The sequence below is a fragment of the Mustela nivalis genome, assembly GCF_964662115.1.
Source record: "Mustela nivalis genome assembly, chromosome: 1".
NCBI lineage: Eukaryota > Metazoa > Chordata > Mammalia > Carnivora > Mustelidae > Mustela > Mustela nivalis.
Genome location: NC_139020.1, coordinates 100929615 through 100951464, shown reverse-complemented (window position 1 = coordinate 100951464; position 21850 = coordinate 100929615). Strand labels below are relative to the sequence as shown.

The 21850-nt window shown below is 36.8% G+C and overlaps 1 long non-coding RNA gene across 1 annotated transcript in view; it reads left to right on the top strand.

Annotated features, from left to right (window-relative positions):
• The window catches only part of LOC309871612, a 103559-nt gene that overhangs the window by 27801 nt on the left and 53908 nt on the right, over positions 1-21850 (top strand). Inside the window, exon 2 of the long non-coding RNA XR_014315375.1 lies at positions 345-429. This is a non-coding gene — a long non-coding RNA (uncharacterized lncRNA). The remainder of the gene's footprint in view (positions 1-344; positions 430-21850) is intronic.

The window sequence follows — 21850 nt, the reverse complement described above, 5'->3', positions numbered from 1 at the left end:
AATGAAGTGTATAGTCAATTATGGAGGAAGAGCTGTTTGGGTTGTAAAACATCTCCATTTTAAACTCAAATAGTTACGTAGTTTATGTGACATTTTCCCAGGAAGCTGTCTATAAATCCATAGATTCCAGGCATTTATAAACTAAAAAATAATTTTATAACAGGTACATACTGCTATCCATGAGGACTATATGGCTAACAAATACCATTTGTTTGTTTTCTGGGAGTCATTAGCCTTAGCACATTTATGAGGATATTTGACCAGGTCATCTTTTCTTTCCTGGAGATGTCCCCTGTTAATTGAGGAGAGTGAATTGCAAATCCGTTTAATTATTTACTTTCCAGGTGATGAGACCCAGAAAATTGGAGCAAGCCAAATTCCCTCCTTCCTGAATCTGAAATTTTGAAGTTTGACTTAAGGATGGAACTAGTAAGTGGGAGGAATACAAAACTGAAGAAAAACTCAAGAAACTTTAATGTTTGTCCTTACACTCAGTGAATAAATATACTCCATACCATTAAAACTTAAAAAGGATAAATGATATATAATAGATATAAAATGCCTTGAGTGTATGGATAAAGGAAGATCAGGTGAATAGGAGTAACCAGGGCAGGCTTTGTGACCTTCTTTGTTTACCTTCTCTTTTAATTCAATCCTTACTCTCAGCCTGTAATTCACCGAGAGAGATTTCTGTAGTCTACTAATGAGTGAATTTCTGAGCATAAAGCCAAAGCTCAGTCAGTACAAAGTCCCAAATAGAAGTGTTAAAGGTAAAAGAGGAACTATGAGAGAGGATTTTAATAGGTAGGTGGTTTCTCTGTCTTGAACAGGTTTGACTTAATTTATCATTGATATACAGCCCATTGTCAAACCTGAAGAACGTAGTTTATGTGACATTTTGAAGAACATTTATGTGACAAATGAAGAACATTTCTTAGTAACATCTCACACCACTTGGAAATATTTCCATGGGGGATCATGTTTCCTCAGTCTTGGTTTCTTATGCAATATTTAATACCCAAACTAAGCAAACAGGTTAATTTCTTTCTATGTTGATAATTGAAGTTTCTTACCTATTCAGTCTTTGCCTATAATTAACAGCTGAAATAAGAATTGGAGATCTGTACCTTCATAACAAGGTACAGAAAGAGAGGTAAGTTAGGCACAACAAAACTCATCATATCATTAACTAACAATTCCTGCTATGAGCCTGGCTGACTTTGCATCTTTTAACATGATGGGCTCAGCTACTACCCTATACCAAGACATTGAGCAGAACTTTTAAAGATGGGACATAGAATATTTAGAGCAAACAGCAAGGCAGAGAAAGTGTTCATAGAAGGGTCCTACAGTGTTTCTGAGTCTTCTGGTAAATAATGTGAGTAGTGAATTCTCCACTACCTTGCAATATTTCATCTACTGTTGTCTTAAAATGTTATTTAAATATGTTTTATTATTTTCTACATTTACACACTTGCATTTTTCACGCTAACTTTCAAGTTTCTAGACAGCACAAGCAGTATAGGTGTTCAGTACATGTTTTTAAGATCTCATTTTGTAGATCTAAGGGACTTTGAGCAACTATTTTAAAAATGTCTCTTTGGTATTCTGTCTCTGCTAAGGCACCTTTCAGAATTTGTAAAGACAGGCCCAATACAATTTGTAACAGAAAATTTAAATTTTCCAGCTTCATTTTAGAAGACCATACGCTAGTACCAAAATAACACTGGGCTTAAAGAGAAAGCAAAAGAACATTATGTGGCATTAAAAGGGAATTAAATGACAAATAAAATTTCTTTTTTTTTAATTTTATTTATTTATTTGGCAGAGATAGCACAAGCAGGGGAAACGATAGGCAGAGGGAGAAGCAGACTCCCCACTGAGCAGGGAGCCCGATGTGGGGCTCAATCCGAGGACCCTGGGATCATTACTTGAACTAAAGGCAGATGCTCAACCAACTGAACCACTCAATGCCCCTCAAAATCTCTGGAGTATTGTTTGAAATGAATTTTAAGAGAAAGGGTCAAAAATGTTTTAATCTTTTAATAGGCTTTAATTTTTTTGTTCTTTATCCATTATTGTAAGCAGTTCCCAGAAATCTTTACTTATATTACAAATACTGTCTATATGGGTTCCAATCAGAAAAATGGATATTACTTAAAATATTCCATCTGGGGTCTCAAAGAGGATGTTTCTCTAGAGTTTGTCCATCTGCTCACACTGCTAGCAGAGACGCTTCTCTCTTCAACCTTCCAAATCTAGCCTAAGTGATTCTCATCATCAAAATCGACTCAGATTGTTAGGTATTTTCCCAGAAAATCTTTACAAATATTACAAATACTGTCTATATTGGTTCCAATCAGAAAAATGGATATTACTTAAAATATTCCATCTGGGGTATCAAAGAGGATGTTTCTCTAGAGTTTGTCCATCTGCTCACACTGCTAGCAGAGACGCTTCTCTCTTCAACCTTCCAAATCTAGCCCAAGTGCTTCTCATCATCAAAATCGACTCAGATTGTTAGGTATTCTGGAAAACATAGTTTTGACCTCTTATTTGTGATGCACAGGAGATGTAGAAAGAAGTGGACAGTGATGCCTAGTAGACCACAGATCATCTTGTATGCTATTTGTTAAGCATTAAAAAAATTTTAAAGGAGTTATAATAAGGATTGGTACATTAATATTTGCATATTTGCTTCAAAGATACAATGAACTTCCTTTTCAGATAGAAAGCAGGAATTTTTAGATATATTTGAGGAAATTCAAAGTGACTCTAAGTCTCATAGTTGGGAATAGTGCTCTAGGGAAAAATTTATACTTATCTTTATCTTCAAAGTAGGTTCTGACATAGAACATCCTAGCAAAACATTTTTACTTTTGTTTCATGATGTAAGAGTTCCATGAACTAGAGTGAACTAAGTTTTCTCATTTTTTGGTATCCCAGACATGACTATAGGACAATAATAGAAAGGCTGACTTTGTTATCTTTTTCTGTTGTTAGGAATAAGTTTAAGAATAATGGATATAGGGGAACCTGGGTGGCTCAGTGGGTTAAAGCCTCTGCCTTCAGCTCAGGTCATGATGCCAGTGCCCTGGGATTGAGCCTCACATCGGGCTCTCTGCTTGGCAGGGATCCTGCTTGCCCCCCTCCACCCCCACCCCCCACCTGCCTCTCTGCCTTGTGATCTCTCTCTCTCTGCCAAATAAATAAATAAATAAAATCTTTTAAAAAATATATTGTAAAAAAATGATGGATATAAATGACATTTACTACAGCTAAGTAGTAACAATGACATTGTTGAGTCAAGGGTATTTAGAAAACAAAATTTGTTATTGATTTTTAGACTTTTTAAAACTGTGATTATTGTTATAGATATAATTAATTATCAGTTGTTGACTTATAGAACTCTTTTGATATGCCAGGTTAGTGCATTCTGTGTGAAATTTTAAAATAATGATGTGTGGGCGCCTGGGTGGCTCAGTGGGTTAAAAGCCTCTGCTTTCGGCTCAGGTCATGATCCCAGGGTCCTGGGATCGAGCCCCGCATCGGGCTCTCTGCTCAGCAGGGAGCCTGCTTCCTTCTCTCTCTCTGCCTGCCTCTCTGCCTACTTGTGATCTCTGTCTGTCAAGTAAATAGGTGAAATCTTTAAAAAATATAAATAAAATAAAATAATGATGTGTATCAAGCATTAATATCTTTAATTTATGGAATAGCACAAATGAGATTACTATCACAAATATTAAGTGATCCAGCCAGTGGTGAACAATTCTTTTAGCATCCTGTTGAATTCAATTTGCTAGTATTCTGTTGAGAATTTTTGTGTCCATGTTCATCAGGGATATTGGCCTGTAGTTCTCTTTTTTAGTGGAATCTTTGTCTGGTTATGTAATCAGGGTAATGCTGGCCTCATAGAATGAGTTTGGAAGTTTTCCTTCCACTTCTGTTTTTTGGAATAGTTTGAGAAGAATAGGTATTAACTCTTCTATAAATGTTTGGAAGAATTTCCCTGTGAAGTCATCTGTTTCTGGACTTGTTTTTGGGGAAACTTTTTATTACTTGTTCAATTAACTTGCTGGTTATCAGTCTGTTCAACTTCAATTGTTTTATTTCTAGGAATTAATCCACTTTTTTTTTCCAGATTGCCAGATTTGTTGGCATATAACTTTTCATATTTTCTTAAAATTATTTATATTTCTGTGGTGTTGGTTGTGATTTCTCCTCTTATTTGTGATTTTATTTATTTGGGTCCTTTCTCTTTTCCTTTTGATAAGACTGGCTAGGGGTTTGTTTATCAATTTTATTAATTTTTTCAAAGAATCAGCTCCTTGGTTCATTGCTCTGTTCTGCTGGGTTTTTTGTTTGTTTTCCTATCATTTATTTCAGCTCTAATCTTTATTATTTCCCTTCTTCTGCAAGTTTTAGGTTTTCTCTTGTTCTTTTTCTACCTCTTTTAGGTGTAAGGCTAGGCTGCATACTGGGGATTTTTCTTGCTACTTTTTCTGCTATGTTTTTCCCTTTAATGACTGCTTTTGCTACATCAAAGAATTAGAAACAGGAAACACAGTAGAACACATCAACAAAACTGGAAGCTGGTCCCTTGAAATAATTAATAAGATTGATAAACCACTGGCCAGGCTTAACCAAAAGGAAAGTGAAAGGACCCAAATTAATAAAATTATGAACTCAACACACACAAAACATAATCTTGTCAAAAAATGGGCAGAAGACATGAACAGGCACCTCTCCAAAGAAGACATAGAAATGGCTAACAGACACATGAAAAACTGTTCATCATCATTAGCCATCAGGAACATTCAAATCAAAACCACATTGTGATACCACCCCACACCAGTTAGATTGGCTAAAATTAACAAGACAGTAAGCAACACGTGTTGGAGAGGATGTGGAGAAAGGGGAACACTCTTACACTGTTGGTGCGAATGCAAGTTGGTGCAGCCACTTTGGAAAACAGTGTGGAGATTCCTTAAGAAATTAAAAATAGAGCTTCCCTATGACCCTACTATTGCACTATTGAGTATTTATCCCAAAGATACAGATGTAGTGAACAGAAGGGTCATCTGTACTCCAATGTTCATAACAGCAATGGCCACAGTTGCCAAACTGTGGAAAGAGCCAAGATGCCCTTCAACAGATGAATGGATAAAGATATGGTCCATAAATACTATGGAGTATTGTACCTCCATCAGAAAGGAGGAATACCGAACTTTTGTATCAACATGGACAGGACTGGAAGAGATTATGCTGAGTGAAATAAGTCAAACAGAGAGGGTATATTATCATATGGTTTCACTTACTTCCGGAGCATGAGGAATAACACAGAGGACATTGGGTAAGGGAGAGAAGTGAGTTTCAGAAATCGGAGGGGGAGAAGAACCATGAAATACCGTGGACTCTGAGAAATAAACAGAGGCTTTTGGAGGGGAGAGAGATAGGGGGTTGGGACGACCTCGTGGTGGATATTAAGGAGGGCACGTATTGCATGGAGCACTGGGTGTGGTGCATAAACAATGAATCTTGGAACACTGAAAAAATTAAATTAAATTTAAAAAATTTATGTCAAAAAAAGAGTAATGATTGATAGATATGAATGTAGTGCCATTTTATTACTTGTTTTGTCTTTGTTTTAGGATATTTCTCTGTCCCTTTCTAGTTTTTGTCACTTTTGGTCTTTCTTTCTCACTCAAAAGAATCCCCTTTAATATTTCTTGCAAGCCTGGTTTAGCAGTCACAAACTCCTTTAGTTTTTGTTTTTCTGGGAAATTCTTGGTCTCGTCTCCTATTCTGAATGATAGTCTTGCTAGGTAGAGTTTCTTGGCTGTATATTTTTTGCAGTCAGCATGTTGAATTATCGTGCCACTTCTTTCTCGCCTGCCAAGTTTCTGTTGAGAGATACTCTGCTAACCTTGTCTTCCCTTGTAAGTTAAGGACTTCGTTTGTCTTGCTGCTTTTAGGATTTTCTTTAGCCCTATATTTTGCAGATTTAAACTACAATATGTCTTGGCGTTGACCTGCTTTTGTTTATTTTGGTGGGAATTCTTTGTGCCTCCTAGATTAGGAAGTCTATTTCCTTTCTCAGATTGGGGAAATTTTCAGCTATAATTTTCTCAAATAAACCTCCTACCCCCTTTTCTCTCTCTTCTTCTGGGACTCCTATGATACAGATGTTATTAAGTTTTATGGAGTCACTGAGTTCCCTAGGTCTACTTTCATGAGCCAACAGTTTTCTTTCTCTCTTGTTCAGCTTCATTATTTTCCATAATTCTATCTTCTATATCATTTATTTGTTCCTCTACTTCATTCATCCTTGTGGTCATTACCACCAGTCAGTTTCAAATCTCAGTTATTGCATTTTTCATTTCAACCTGATTGTTTTTAAGCTCTTTTATCTCTGCAGTAATTGTATCCCTGATGTTTTCTATATTTTTCTCAAGCCCAGCTATTATGATCATTGCTTTAAATTCTGGATCAGGCATATTTTTTAAATCTGTTTCAATTAGATCCCTGGCTATTACTTTCTCTTGTTCTTTCTTTTAGGATGAATTCCTGTGTTTGGCATTTTATCTAGGTCTCTGTCATCTCTGTGTTGGAAAAGCCTGTTATGTTTCCTTCTCCTAAGAGTAATGGCATTATGAAGAAGTCATATAATGTCCATGGCCTGGTGCTTCATGAAGTGTCTCTGGTGTATGCTGCATGCATTCTTCTGCTGTGTTATGACTACTCTAGCCCTCAGATCAGTTTGCTGTGTTTCTCCTTGCCTGCAGTGGAAAGGGTTTGGACCTTGTCTAGAGTGTGATAAGTTTTAACTAGGTGTGATATGGGTCTGCTTCTTAAAAGAGGCAAACATATCAAAAAATGGGCAGAAGATATGAACAGACACTTCTCCAATCAAGACATACAAACGGCTATCAGACACATGAAAAAATGTTCATCATCACTAGCCCTCAGGGAGATTCAAATTAAAACCACATTGAGATATCACCTTACACCAGTTAGAATGGCCAAAATTAACAAAACAGGAAACAACATGTGTTGGAGAGGATGTGGAGAAAGGGGAACCCTTTTACACTGTTGGTGGGAATGCAAAGTTGGTGCAGCCTCTTTGGAGAACAGTGTGGACATTCCTCAAGAAATTAAAAATAGAACTTCCCTATGACCCTGCAATTGCACTCCTGGGGTATTTACCCCAAAGATACAGATGTAGTGAAAAGAAGGGCCATCTGTACCCCAATGTTTATAGCAGCAATGGCCACGGTCGCCAAACTATGGAAAGAACCAAGATGCCCTTCAACGGACGAATGGATAAGGAAGATGTGGTCTATATACACTATGGAGTATTATGCCTCCATCAGAAAGGACGAATATCCAACTTTTGTAGCAACATGGACGGGACTGGAAGAGATTATGCTGAGTGAAATAAGTCAAGCAGAGAGAGTCAATTGTCATATGGTTTCACTTATTTGTGGAGCATAACAAATATCATGGAGGACAAGGGGTGTTAGAGAGGAGAAGGGAGTTGGGGTAAATTGGAAGGGGAGGTAAATCACGAGAGACTATGGACTCTGAAAAACAATCTGAGCAGTTTGAAGTGGCGGGGGGTTGGGAGGTTGGGGTACCAGGTGGTGGGTATTATAGAAGGCACAGATTGCATGGAGCACTGGGTGTGGTGAAAAAATAATGAATACTGTTTTTCTGAAAATAAGTAAAAAAAAAAAAAAGGAGGCCAGGTCCTATTTCCACTAAAGCTGATGCTTTGCTGCACTGTATGGTTAGTAGATGTGAGTGTGCAGGGGCTTGTGCTGGTCTTCTGATGGAGGAGCCATCACCTTGGTTCTCAAGCAGACCTGCCAGAGAAAAGCAGTACCAGCAAAACACAGCAGGGCAAGACCTGATCTAAGCAGTTTAGTCAGCTAATGTTGACACTGCTGTTTACTGAAGTTAATTTATGCTGAGGGGTGGGGGAAGGAAATGGTGGCAACCAGCTCCTTTGTCCCTGGTGTCAAGGAAGCTTTCCCTGAAGAGTGAATATTTTTCCCTTGTTTGTCCTAGGTTTTTCTCAGATTACTGTTGTCACACTGTCTGTGTCTATCTTGCATGCTTGCTGGAGCAGTGTAGTACACTTTGCACTCCATCTCAGCCAAGCCATCTGAGTTTTAAAACTACAGACTTTAGGGACCTGGTGTGGTAGGAACCTGCACTGGTCTTCTGAGGGTGGGTTTCACCACATTGGTATTTAATGCAGGTTTGACCTAGAAGGACAGTCATACCAGAGTGCAAGAGCATGTGGTTTATAGTAAAGTACACTAAAGAGCTAGTGTCCAGTTTGGTTGACCTCACCAGTTGTCTCTGCACCTCTGCTGAGGGGTAGGAGAAGGAAATGGCAGCCACTAACTCTTTTGTCCCATAGAGGCAATACCATCTCTTTCAGATGTACTCGAAGAAGAGTGAATTGTCTCTACCAGTGCATCTTAGGTGATCCTCATATTGCTCTGTCTGCCCCCAGGTTATCTGCCTGCCTTCTTCACTGGAGTATGCAGAGCCCTCAGAGTTCTATACCAAGTACACAACAGACTTCTAAAATTCCAGTCTTTGATCCCTACTGGTTGCAAAAACTCATGAAACTCATGTATTTTCCTTATGTGATCCCCAGTGTGTTCTTTTCTCTCTCTTCCTCCTGCCTTTATGACCAGGGTTCCCTCCCTTCTGCAGCACTCATGATGTATTTTTTCCCCCAAACCAAGTCTCAGCACTACATACTTTCCATGATGTAACCTCTTCTCTTTCTCTAGTTGTGCAGTTTGTTCTGACAGTACTCAGATTGATTTCTTGGGTATTCATAATGATTTGATATTTATCTAGCTATGTTCAAGGAATAAGCCAAGAGTGGGAGAGAGAGCACAAGAGTCAGAAAGAGAAGCAGGCTCCCCACCTAAAACAGAGCCTGACATGGGACTTGATCTCAGGACCCTGGGATCATGACCTAAACCAAAGGCAGATTCTTAACCAACTGTGCCACCCAGACACCCTCTTCACTGATTTCTATAGATAGAGGTGATTTTACAGCTTTTGTGCTTTAACCTCCATACTGGTTTTTTGCGTGATTAATCTACTCTATGCTTACATTTACCTGTGAAAGTTTTTTCCTTTCATATATTTTTACTCATGAAAATGACCTTTTATTTTCACTCAAAGATTTCCCTTTAATGTTACTTATTTAGTAAAGTTACTTATAAGCCTGGTTTAGTGGTGATGAAATCTTTAACTTTTGTCTGGGAAAATCTATCTCTCCTTCCATTTTGAATGATAATCTTGCAGGCAGAGTATTCTTGGTTGCAGGTTTTCTCTTTCAGAACTTTGAATATATGTGGGGAGCCATGCAGCAGAAACAAGGAGTCACGTACTAATCTTGCCACTTACTTCAGGCCTGTAAAGTTCCTGATGGAAAATCATCTTACAGTCTTATGGGGTTTGCCTCATGTGTAACTATTTTCTTTTGTTGCTTTAAAAAGCTCTCTTTATCACCACTTTTTGCCATTTTAATTACAATGTGTCTTGGTGTGGATTTCTTTGGGTGAATTTTATTGATGGCTATCTGTGCCTCTGGATATGGACATCTGTTTCCTTACCCAAATTAGGGAAACTTTCAGTTAATATTTCTTCAAATAATTTTTCTTCTCTCTTCTTTCTTTTTTTCCCCCTTCTGGGATCTCTACAAGGTGAATCTTATTTTGTTTGACGATGTTGTTGAATTCCTTTAACCTATTCTCATTTTTTTATTATTGTTCTTTCCTTTTGCTCTTCACTTTTGTGGTTTTCTATTGCTCTGTCTTCCAGGTCGCTAATCCATTCTTCTGCCTCCTCTAATCTGCTACTGAGTCCCTCCACTGTATTTTTTATTTCAGTAGAGTTCTTCATCTCTGATTTCTTTTTATCTGTTGAAGGTTTCACTGAGAACTTCTACTCTTTTCTCAAGTCTAGTGAGTATCTTTATGACCATTACTTTAAATTCTTTATCAGGCATATTGCTTATCTCTATTTAATTTAGCTTTTATTTCCTATGATTTTGTCCTATTCTTTCATTTTGGACATATTTCTCTATCTCCTCATTTTCATTTTGTCTCACTCTTTATTTTTTCTCTGCATTAGGAACGTCATCTAGATCTCCTGCTTTTAAAAATAGTGGCCTTCAAAGCTGTTGCCATGGCAGCTGCAGCAACAGACAGCCCAGAGAATTCAGGAGGAAGAGTGTCAACCAAGAGATGACTTTAGTGATGCAGACCAGCTTAGAGTGCGTAATGATGGGATTTTCATGCTGGTATTTTCCATGGCATTTATTTTCAACTGGCTTGGATTTTGTTTATCCTTCTGTATCACCAGTACCATAGCTAGAAGGTATGGTGCCATCTGTGGATTTGGACTTTTGTTGATCAAATGGATTCTTATTGTTAGGTTTTCTGATTATTTTACTGGATATTTCAATGGACAGTATTGGCTTTGGTGGATATTTCTTGTACTTGGCCTGCTGCTTTTCTTTAGAGGATTTGTTAATTATATAAAAGTCAGAAACATGAAAAAAAAAAAAAGTCAGAAACATGTCTGAAAGTATGGCAGCTGCTCATAGAACAAGATATTTCTTCTTATAGAGACTGCATCAACCAGACATTCTTTTCTTAAACCAATGTGAAATTTCCAGATCATCTGTAAACCTACAACTTTAATAGGATAGAAGACTACTAAAAGCAGAAGACAAATTAGCAAAGAAAAGATAGATCTTCAAAATTGAATGGCAGGATGGTTTATGCTTAAAAACCACTTCTGTTCAATCTCTTAAATATTTAAATTTCATTTGTTTTGCACATTTGCATATGTGCCCATGTTAAAGATTTGCATATACTTGAAAGAAACTATTAAGTTGTAGCAGTAAAGTCCAGTCATATTTGGTTAATCAGTGTTTGATATAATTGAAAGGGATGAGTGAGAAACAGTCTTCCAGCATGTAAATGCCATTGATTCTGACCTGATATTTAGTATAATAAAAATGAAATAATTAACCTTGTCAAATGCTTTAGTTTCTGGCTCCTAGATTCATCTAGTAACTCTACACATGAAACGCCCCTTGTTACATATAGTTTTTTGAAAACTGCAGTGCTGATTATAGAAAAGCTTTGTCGGATTTTTGAACATGATATTTAGATTATTATTTAGCAAAATCTTTCTGTAAATAACCACACGTAAATTACTTTCTGCATTGTTTTCTTAGAAACTGTGTCTGGATAGCTTTTCAATTAATTTAAAATTAAGTGAACTTAATATATAGAGAAAATTTGGGTGTTAAAGATAGTTTGTTTTAGGACAGATTTTAAGAAGATATGGGTATTCCACATGTCCTTTAGAAGAACATCTTTTTGTTGTTTTCTTTTTAAGGGACATGCCAGGTTTAGGGATTCTCAGTAGAGAAGCTTGTTTTTAAGATTGCCATCTTAGAGAATCTTTCAGGAAGAGATTTTATTAGATATTATATTTATTTCATTTAAGACACTTTTGAAAATTAATTTTCTGAATAAGATATTCTAATTTGCATTTGTCTTTTAAAAAGCCAATAAAGGTATCTTTCAAAAAAAAAACTAGTGATCTTATGAAGAAGAGGTCCTGTGGTACCCTGTAGCACAATGCCCCCTATTTACCAAAACCAAGCACTTTAGAAGTGTCTCTTATGTGGGTGAGCCACATTCAACTTCAGTTCAGTTGGTTGCTATGGCCCGCTTTGCCTGTTGTGGGTGTGTATTATCAATTAGCATCAGCTTGTAATATGACTGAAATTGAGCTATTGAACTCCTTCTGAAAAATCATGTGCTTTCCATGTATTCTCTATCTCAATGCCACCAGTATCAACCCAGATCCCAAAATCAAAATCTGAAATCATTCTTACTTTTCCCACTTATTCACTTTTTATTACATACAGTCAGTCATCAACTCCTGGCTAACTTACTGCCTGAAAACTTTACCATCCTGTCCACTTTTTCTCTTCCTGTTACTATTTCTTAGTTTATGCCATCGTGATTTCTTACATGAATTGTGGAAATAATTCACAATTTTGGCTGGACCCTCTTTTTCTCATCTTCTATCCTTTAATTCATTTTTTAAAAAAATTATCATGAAATATTGCACTAATTTTCAGAATACAGAGCAAGAGACACATGATGGTCACTGAAGATCTTTTATGCCACTTTCCCTCTCCTCCCTATTCTATTTAATACTGCAGAGAAACTAGGGAGAGAGGGGAAGGTATAATGAGGAAAGAAAAGAAGCCAGCTATTTCCTCATCCAGGCCTGTGGTAGGGTGAGAGGCAAAGTTTAATTGGAACATTTTGGGATGGAGAAGGAAAGTCTGATATAGACATGTTAACTTCAAGATATTGGGCATTTGGGGGGCACCTGGATGGCTCAGTCAGTTAAGCATCTGCCTTCAGCTGGGGTCATGATCTCGAGGTCCTGGGATCAAGCCCCACACAGGGCTCCCTGCTTAGCAGGGAGTCTGTTTCTCTCTGTGCCCCAGGCTTGTACTCCCTCTTGTTATCTCTCTATCTCTCTCTCAAATAAATAAATGAAATCTTAAAAAAAAAAAAAAGAAATTGGACATTTGGATGGAGATGTTGAATAGACAGTTGGATTTAGGAATCTAAACTTTAAGGTTAAAGGATGTCCATTCTCACCACTTCTAGTCAATATACTACAGGAAGTTCTAGCCAAAGCATTCAGTCAGGAAAAAGTAGAAAAAGGAATCCAAATCAGAAACAAAGAAGCCAAATTGTCTCTTTTTGGAGATAACATGGTCTTATATCTGGAAAACCCTAAAGACCTCACAAAAAAATTCTTAGAACTAATAAACAAGTTCAGTAAAGCTATAGGCTACAAAGTCAACAAACATAAGTCAGTTGTGTTCTTATATACTAACAATGTACTGTCTGAAAAAGAAATAGGGGCATCTGGGTGGCTCAGTGGGTTAAAGCCTCTGCCTTTGGCTCAGGTCATGATCCCAGGGTCCTGGGATCAAGCCCCAAATTCTCTGCTCAGCAGGGAACCTGCTTCCCTTCCTCTTTCTCTCTGTCTCTCTCTGCCTGCCTCTCTGTCAAATAAATAAAAATAAAGTCTTTAAAAAAAAGAAGAAATAAAATAATCCCATTTATGGTATTATCACAAACAATAAAATACATGGGGATAAATTTAACCAATGAGGTGAAAGGTCTCTATACTGAAAACTATAATATATTGATGAATTAAATAGAAGAAGACACAGGTAAATGAAAAAACATCCCATTTTCACAGATCAGAAGAATTAATATTATTAAACTGTCCATATTACCCAAAGCCATCTGCAGACTCAGTGTAATGCCTGTCAAAGCTACAATGGCATTTCTTACAGATTAAAAAAAAAAGCATTAATAAACCAAAAAGGTACCACAAAAATCCTGAATAACCAGCAATTTTGAGAAAGAAGAATAAAATTTGGAAGTATCACACTTCCTGATTTCAAACTATATTATAAAGTGTGGTAATCAAAGCAGTATGGTATTGGTATAAAAACAGACATATAGACCAATGGAACAGATTAGAAAGCCCAGAAGCAAACCCCTGCATGTATGACAAGGGTGACAAGAATATACAATGGGGAAAGGAAAATCTCTTTAATAAATGGTATTGGGAAAACTGGATATCAACATGCAAAAGAATAAAATTAGACTGCTATCTTATACCATACACAAAAATTAACTCAAATTCACTGAAGAGTTTAATTCAGGGCACCTGGGTGGCTCAGTCGGTTCAGTGTCCGACTCTTGATTTCAACTCAGATCATGACCTCAGTGTCGTGAAATGGAGCCCCACATTGATTCTCTCTCTCCTGCTTACTCTGCCCCTCCCCCCTGCTCTTTTGCTCTCTCTCTCTCTCACTCTTTCTCTCTCTTAAAATAGATAAATAAATCTTAAAAAATGACTTGAATGTGAGACCTGCTTGAAACCAGAAATCTAGAAGAAAACATGGAAAAATCTCCTTAACATTGGTCTTGATTTTTTTGGATGTGACTCCAAAGACAAAGGCAAGAAAAGCAAAAAATCAGTAGATGGGGCTACATCAAATTAAAAAGCTTCTACATTACAAAGGAAACAATCAACAAAATGAAATGGCAACCTACTGAATAGGAGAAAATATTTGCAAATATATATCTGATAGGGGTTAATGTCCAAAATATATTAAGAATTCATATAAGTCAATAGCAAAAAAACAGATAATCCTATTAAAAAATGGACAAAAGACCTGAATAAACATTTTTCCAAAAAGGACATAGGGATAGTGAACAGGTACATGAAGAAGTGGTTAACATCACTAATCATCATCACTAATCAAAACCCCAGTGAGATATCACTTCACAACTGTTAGAGTAGTTATTATAAGTTATTATAAAAACAAGAGATAACAATGTTGGCAAGGATTTGGAGGAAAGAGACCCCTGTTGGGAATGTAAATTGGTCTAGCAACTATGGAAAACAATATGGAGTTTCCTAAAAATAAATAAATAAATAAATAAATAAATAAAAATAGAACTACCATATGACCTAGCAATGCTTCTTCTGGATATAAAGCCAAAGGAAATGAAATCATTTTCTTGAGGAGATATTGGCACCCCATGTTTATTGCAGCATTATTCACAATAATGAAGATATGGAAAAACCTTAGTGTCTGTCAACTGATGAATGGATGAAGAAAATGTGGAATGGAGTACTATTCAGCCATAAAAAGAGGAAATCTTGCTATTTGAGACAGCATGGATGAAACAAATGCATTATGGTAAGTGAAAGAAACCAGACACAGAACAACAAATACTGTAGGATATCACTTATATATGGAATCTGAAAAAGTCAGTCTTATAGAAACAGAATAGAATTGTGGTTACTAGGGCCCAGAGGGTTGGGAGAAATAAAGGGATATTAGTCAAAAGGTAGAAACTTAGTTATAAGATGACTAAGTTCTGGAGGTTTAATGTACAATATAGTGATTAAAGTTAATAATATACTGTATACTTGAAATTTACTATGGGTAAATTTCATAATAACTCAATAAATGAGTTAAAAAACCTCATTTATGAGGTTATGAGTAAATGAATTTACTATGAGTAAATCTTAAATGTTCTCATCAAAACACAGAGAGGTATTTATGTGAGATGATGGATGTGTTAACTAACTTTATTGTGGTAGTTGTTTCACAATACATACATAGAACAGATTATTATGTGTACACCTTAAATTTATACAAACTTTTTTGTTATATGGGTTTCAATAAATCTGGAAGAAACATAAGTGAAAATGAAAAAAGTTTTAATTCCACAAAAATAAAATCAATTTAAGCCTGGTGATACATAGATTTGGGTGTCTTCAAGATTCTAGTGATATTAAAAGCCATGAAGCTAAATGAGATAATGAGGGTATAAGTATAAATAGAAAAAAAGAGAGATTCAGAGATTGAGACCTGGGGCCTTCCAATGTTTAGATGATGGATTGATAAGGAGGAAATAACAGAGACTGAGCAGATGCTTCCAGAGATGTGGAAGGAAAAGCAGATTAGTGTGGCATCTTATAAGTCAGGTGAACAGTGTGTTTCAAAGAGTTGGACTATTGGCCTTTGTGAAATAGTGGTGAAAAGTCACAAAATGACTTTTGAGAACTAACCATTGCAGTTAACAACATTAAGTTTGTCAGTGAGCTTTCAATTTCAGGGAAGTCATAGGGACAACGGCCTGATTTGAACAGACTAGAGAAAACAGGAGAATTATAGAGGGTAGAGAGTATAAACAAAGGGAGGAGTTTGGATCTACATAAAAATGGGGTGGCTGATGGAAGCAGAAGTGGATTTTTAAGATGAGAGATGTTTACATGCCACTGAGCAAGAGAAAATTGGTGATACCAGAAGGGGAGAGGAGAGTGACTGAAGCAATGTTCTCGTTTAAGCAAGAGGGGATTGGATCTGGTGCACAAATGGAGGTGCTGGATTTATTGAATAGGTAGTTCTTCCAAATTAACAGGACAAAAGGCAGAAAATATGGGCACAGATGCTGATAGATGGATGGGTTTAGTGGTGGGGGCATCTAAAGTTCTCTTCTGAGTGCTTCAGTTTCCTCAGGCAAATAGAAAGCAAGGTCATCAGCCATGTAGGAGGGAGTAAAAACTGCAAAGTCCTCTTATCATCAGTATATCTACAGTTTATCTCCTTGTACTTATCACTAGCATACTCTGTATTTTACTTCCTTATATGTATTGTCTATTTCCCCACCAGAGTGTGAACCATGAGAATAAGGTTTTATGTTTGATGTGTTTACTGCCGTAACTGCAGAGTTTAGAATACTACCAGGTAAACAGGTATTCATTAGATACTTGTTAAATTAATTAATAGGTTTTATTATTATTAAAGGTGGAAGGGGAATTTTCATACAAAAACAACGGAAGTATCCGTGCACAATATAGAAGTGACTGAAAAAGCTATGGGACTTGCGTACATAACGTCCTAACAGTGGGAGAAAAACCCGGCTGAGTGGTGAGAAGACTAAGGTTAGTCCCTGCAGGTACCTTCCTGAGTCTACCTCATTCTTTTAGGTCTGTAATCAAAGGAGCGAGACTGATAAAAAGCGAAGGTCAAGCAAAGCTTTATTTTGCGCCAAGCATTGAGAATCAAACTGACCATTCCCGGCTGCCTCTTACAGAAAGGGCAACCCCTCCCTGTCTTACAGACTAACTTTTATAGAGCAAAGGCCATAATGGTTGAGCCTGGCCACACACAGGTGGCCAATGAGATTGTAACACACAGAGAAAGCTGCACAGTCATGCTAGGTCACACATGGGTGGCCAATTGAATTACAATTCACCCCACAGTAGCTATTTGAACTAGCCTATCACCTTGGTCAGAATTGGCACCCAAAAGGCAGGGCCCACACTCCTTGGTAGCTAGGGAGACAGTATGCATGCCCCATTGATTGGATGTCTCCACCTGGACCAACTCATCCCTGCCTTCAGGCTGTTATCTCCACCTCACCTGACCCACCCTTGTATTTGGGCTCTGTTATCAGGGACTGGTCAACCCTATTTTACTGGTTTCCCAGACTTGCTTTTAAGGAAGTTCCCCTGGTGGGGGGGTGCAGGGTCAGTTTAAGTTTTACTGCATAAACAGCAAAGTGGCTGTTCAACCGAGGTGGAGCCACTCTGGATAAATAGGTCCTTACAATTCAACAAATTGGATATAATACTTCATAAGTTTTAGGAAAAGGAATATCTTCACTTACCAGAAAGCATTCTAAAGCTTGGAAAAAAATAGCTTTAGACTGCTTATGGGTTAGATAAGTTATGAATGTTGAGTCTTTTTTACATGTTGAACTTCAGGTTCAATAGTCTGACAGTATGACAAATTATATGACTGGTAGCCAAAGGGAAATGAGTCTTAATAAAACATTAAAATTCGTGGTTGTGTGGCATACTTTTTAAGCTTCATATGCTTCTCTGCCAGAATCCAGGCCATGCTGCAGTAACTAAACACAAATTTTTTTTTAACATAGCTGTGTCAATAACAGTTTCCAGTTATATAAAACTATTAAAATGCATAAAGTGACATTGGGGACATATAAAAGAGTCAGAGACAGAAATTATTGTCATATTTTAATGTGTGACACACATTCATCCTTAAAAAAAAAACTATCACTTTTTTGTGGGCAGTGTGCTGTTGTGAATCAATAGAAAGAGAGCTAGGCAAAGTAATCAAATTAACTAAAATTTGAATCTTTAATCAGATGATTCAGGAACAGAGAAACCAATCCAGGTTTCCCCTTCCTTTCCCATCTTCCTCCCCTTTTCCCTCCTCTTCCCTTCTTAAACATTTTGAATGTTTAAAAAATTAAAAAATTGTTTATGCAGTTGAGGAAAGGACTGAGAAGCTCTTGTGAAGGGGTTTGGTTGGGCAATTCAGAGATTAGCAAGAACATGAAGCGGCAACCCCTAAGGCTAAAGCTGCTAGGAGGAGGTGGACTACTCAGTCTTTTCTGTGGCCTCCCAGTAACTACCTGCTCCCAACTTTCCCATCCCTTGGCCAAATATATCCAGAAGCCACAACAAAGGAGTCTAGAAAAGTGTAGTTCCTTCCAATAGAGAGCAGGCTCAGTGAGAGAGCAGAAAATATCTGAGAGCAAAGAAATAGCTCAAAAATCCTTTCAACCTTTCACTAGCTGTGAGACCTTGCTTTAACATTTAGATCTCAGTCTCTTCATCAGCAGTATGAGAAGAGGGATACCTGCCTTAGAGGAGATTTGTGATTACAAATGCAATAATGCGTATAGAGTGCTTAGTTCATAGTGGGAGCTCACCTCCCACCTCCTTTTCCTATTTAGAAATAGTCCTCAAAGAATTGTTTCCCTAGAAAGATGAAGAAAGGAAGATTCTGAAGAAGATTTAGCCACTGAATCATACATTTGGCTCTGCTTTAATTTCAATAATCTTCATCAAATTAGCACAAAATCCAAAACTGACTGAAAGGGGCAGTTCTCAAAGCTCACATTTATTTAGAATTATGTCATTGAATTCTTGGTCATTTCCCACATGCCCCTGACAAAATAGCATTTGTAGTAATGGCCACAAAAATCAATGAACAAGTGTTTCTAGAAGAGACTAAAGTCAATAGCCCTTAATTCTTGCTGCTAAAATAAAATGTAATTTTTCATAGATCTTGAAAGAGAGTCTTTTTAATGAGTGCACTAAAATCTTAAGGGAGATTTATCTGCCGACAGTAAAACCCACTGCCAAAGTTAAAAAAAAAAAAAAGAAAGTATGCACGAGGAAACAGTAAAATTGTATTTATTTAGTTTGTCCTAATGTGAAATTTGGGGTAACTTTGGTCTTGAAAAGATTTAAGTCCCTACTTAATGATCTAATTAATTTAATTCATGAAGATTTTGCTGAGTTGCTTTTGCCCCAGGGCAGGACTCAGGACAACAAACTCAACAACACTTATAACCTGTCCCTACTTTTAAGGCATTCTTTGTTTGGTAGAGTTTCCCTTGGTGGAAAGTTAGAGTAAATTATGATTAGGGAGCAAACTTAATCTATTTAATAAAAAGCTTTTAGTAAATTGTATGACTCACTACAAATAATTTGTATCTCTTCATTAAGTGGGGCTGTGAACTCTTATTTTGCTTAGAGTGTTACTTAATTGTGATAGAACAAACAAGACTTTTTTTTTTTTTTTTTTTTTTTTTTTTTTTAAGCAAATAGTCCTGGGATCAAAATCTGACTGCGATACACTAGATTGATTTTGGACAAACCATCAATTTTGTGGATAACACTATCTGCTCTGTAGTATTTCCATGGCAATTAACTACTAAGGAAGTGTATAAGATTTGGCCCATCACCTGGTTCCACATTCTTAAGTAATATTTGATGATTCCTGGTCTTCCTTTTTTGGGAAATGCTCTCCTTTTTTAGTGACCAATTCTAGTTATCCAGTCACTAGAGAGTAATAAAAAATGATTTAAAAATGTTTTCTGTGTTTTAGAATTTTATTAATAATCAGTCATGCCCTATCCAAAGTTTGCTTGCATTTAAAAGTGTTTTGTTTTGTGTTTTTAACTTATATATAAGAAAACATTGTGGGAAGGATCAGCTTTTCTCCTGATTACGATATTGTAACAGGAATTTAGGCACTCGATGAAAATATGTGGAAGCAGAAACAAATTTTAACTTCCTTCCTTAGAAACACAACTGCTATCTTTTCAGAGTACTTTCCCTTTAGTTTTTTTTTTTCTCTTTCAGATTTTATTTATTTGACAGAGAAAGACAGAGCGAGAGAGGGGACACAAGTAGGGGAAGTGGGAGAGGAAGAAGCAGGCTTCCCGCGGAGCAAGGAGCCTTAGCAGGGAGCCCAATGCAGGGCTCAGTCCCAGGACGTGGGACCATGACCTGAGCAGAAGGCAGAGGCCCAAGGACTGAGCCACCCAGGTGTCCCTCCCTTTAATCTTTAATCATTAGAATGCTATTATATCAGGGTGCCTGGGTTGCTCAGTTGGTTAAGCGGCTCTCTTCAGCTCAGGTCATGATGCCCCAGGGTCCTCAGTTTCAGCCCAATCCCTCCCTGCTCATCAGGGAACCTGCTTCTTCCTTTCCCTCTGCTCCTCCCTTGCTTATTCTCTCTCCCAAATAAATAAACAAATAAAATCTTTAAAAAATAATACTATATATGCATACGCGTTGTGCTATCTCACTTTTTTGGATAACATTATGTTATAAGCATTTTTCCATGCCATTAAACACTGTAAAGCACAATGTCTCATTATAGGTATGTATCACAATTATTTAGGGGGATTAAACTATTCCCTTAATGTCAGGCCCTTTGTTTAAGTTCCATTTTTTTAAGTTATAAATAACACTGTAAATATGTTAGCACTTCAGTATATACCCACATTGTTGGATTGTTTCATTAGAATAGGGAACTAGTCATATATTTATAGGACAAATTTATATATATTTTTAAAGTACTTGTTAAAAACTACCTAACTTAGTGTATCAGCAGTGGCACAGATATTATATATTTTTTTAACTATTTAAACTCTATGGAAAAAATAATGTACATTATTCCCATTCAGTAAATATTTCTTTAGAATTTTCTGCTCTAGATGTTGGAACAACAGGAGTTAGTGGATAGAGATGCATTAAATGTAATCTCTATCTTCTAGAAATTCTAAGTATCAAAGAAGAGAAAGATAAAAATAAGATGAACAATGGAAACAAAACAGTTTGCAATTAGAATAAAGAGTGATTAATCTTTGAGGAAGTCTTTGAAAGATGAATAGAAATTTTTTAGGCAGATTATTAGGGATAGGGCTCTTTAGTGCAGTGAGTTGCAAAAACTATGGAAGTTGGGAAGAGCAAATATTCAGGAACTAAAAGTACTTAGCAATAACTGGAGTATAAAATGGTTCAAGAGAGGATGGAATGGGAAGAGGTGATGATGGGAAGATGGAGAAATTTGCAAGAAGCAGATCACGAGAACCTCACATTTCATGCTAAGCAGAGAGACTTGACCCTGAAAGTGATATGTAGCTTCTGAATTCAGTCTTTTTATCTAATAATTTACAATTTCATAACTAAATAAATAGCAATTTAAGCTTTTAAAATGTCTCATCTGTAAGCTAGAACAGTCTGTTTATATTTTGCTATGCTAAACATGCTGTGGAAAAACAACTCTGATTATGTGATGTTACCTTGGAGACATGAGAATTATTTTAGGTAACAGACTGATTGCCTTGTCCATAGTGCATTCCCACCAGGGCCCAATTATTTCCAGATATCACACACATCCTTTATCTACTTAGTTCTGAGGAACTGTGATACTTTTCATGCCACAACAAAATGATACACATTTTAAAATCATCAAGCAATTTTCATTTTATGAATATTCAACATCCATGTCTTTACCAAGCCTTTGTGTGACTTTTCATTTAGTGATAAAATTACACAGTACTTCCCTTTTTATATGTTAAGGTTACAAGTATAGATGTTAATTAGACAGCTAACCTTCACCTTCCCCCTAAAGGTCAAGGAGTCCCAACTAGCCTCAGGCCAAACTATGTAGGGATCCTCTCTCCTGCTCTAGTTCTGTCAGCACTGTAAACACAACCATATTTGGCAAGTGAACACTGGGTGGCAGAGGTGCAGGAAATTATTTAAATATTAACTGAGGGTCAGGGGACTTCCATGCACTTCTTTAAAATAACCTTTACTGAAATGCAATATACATATAGAA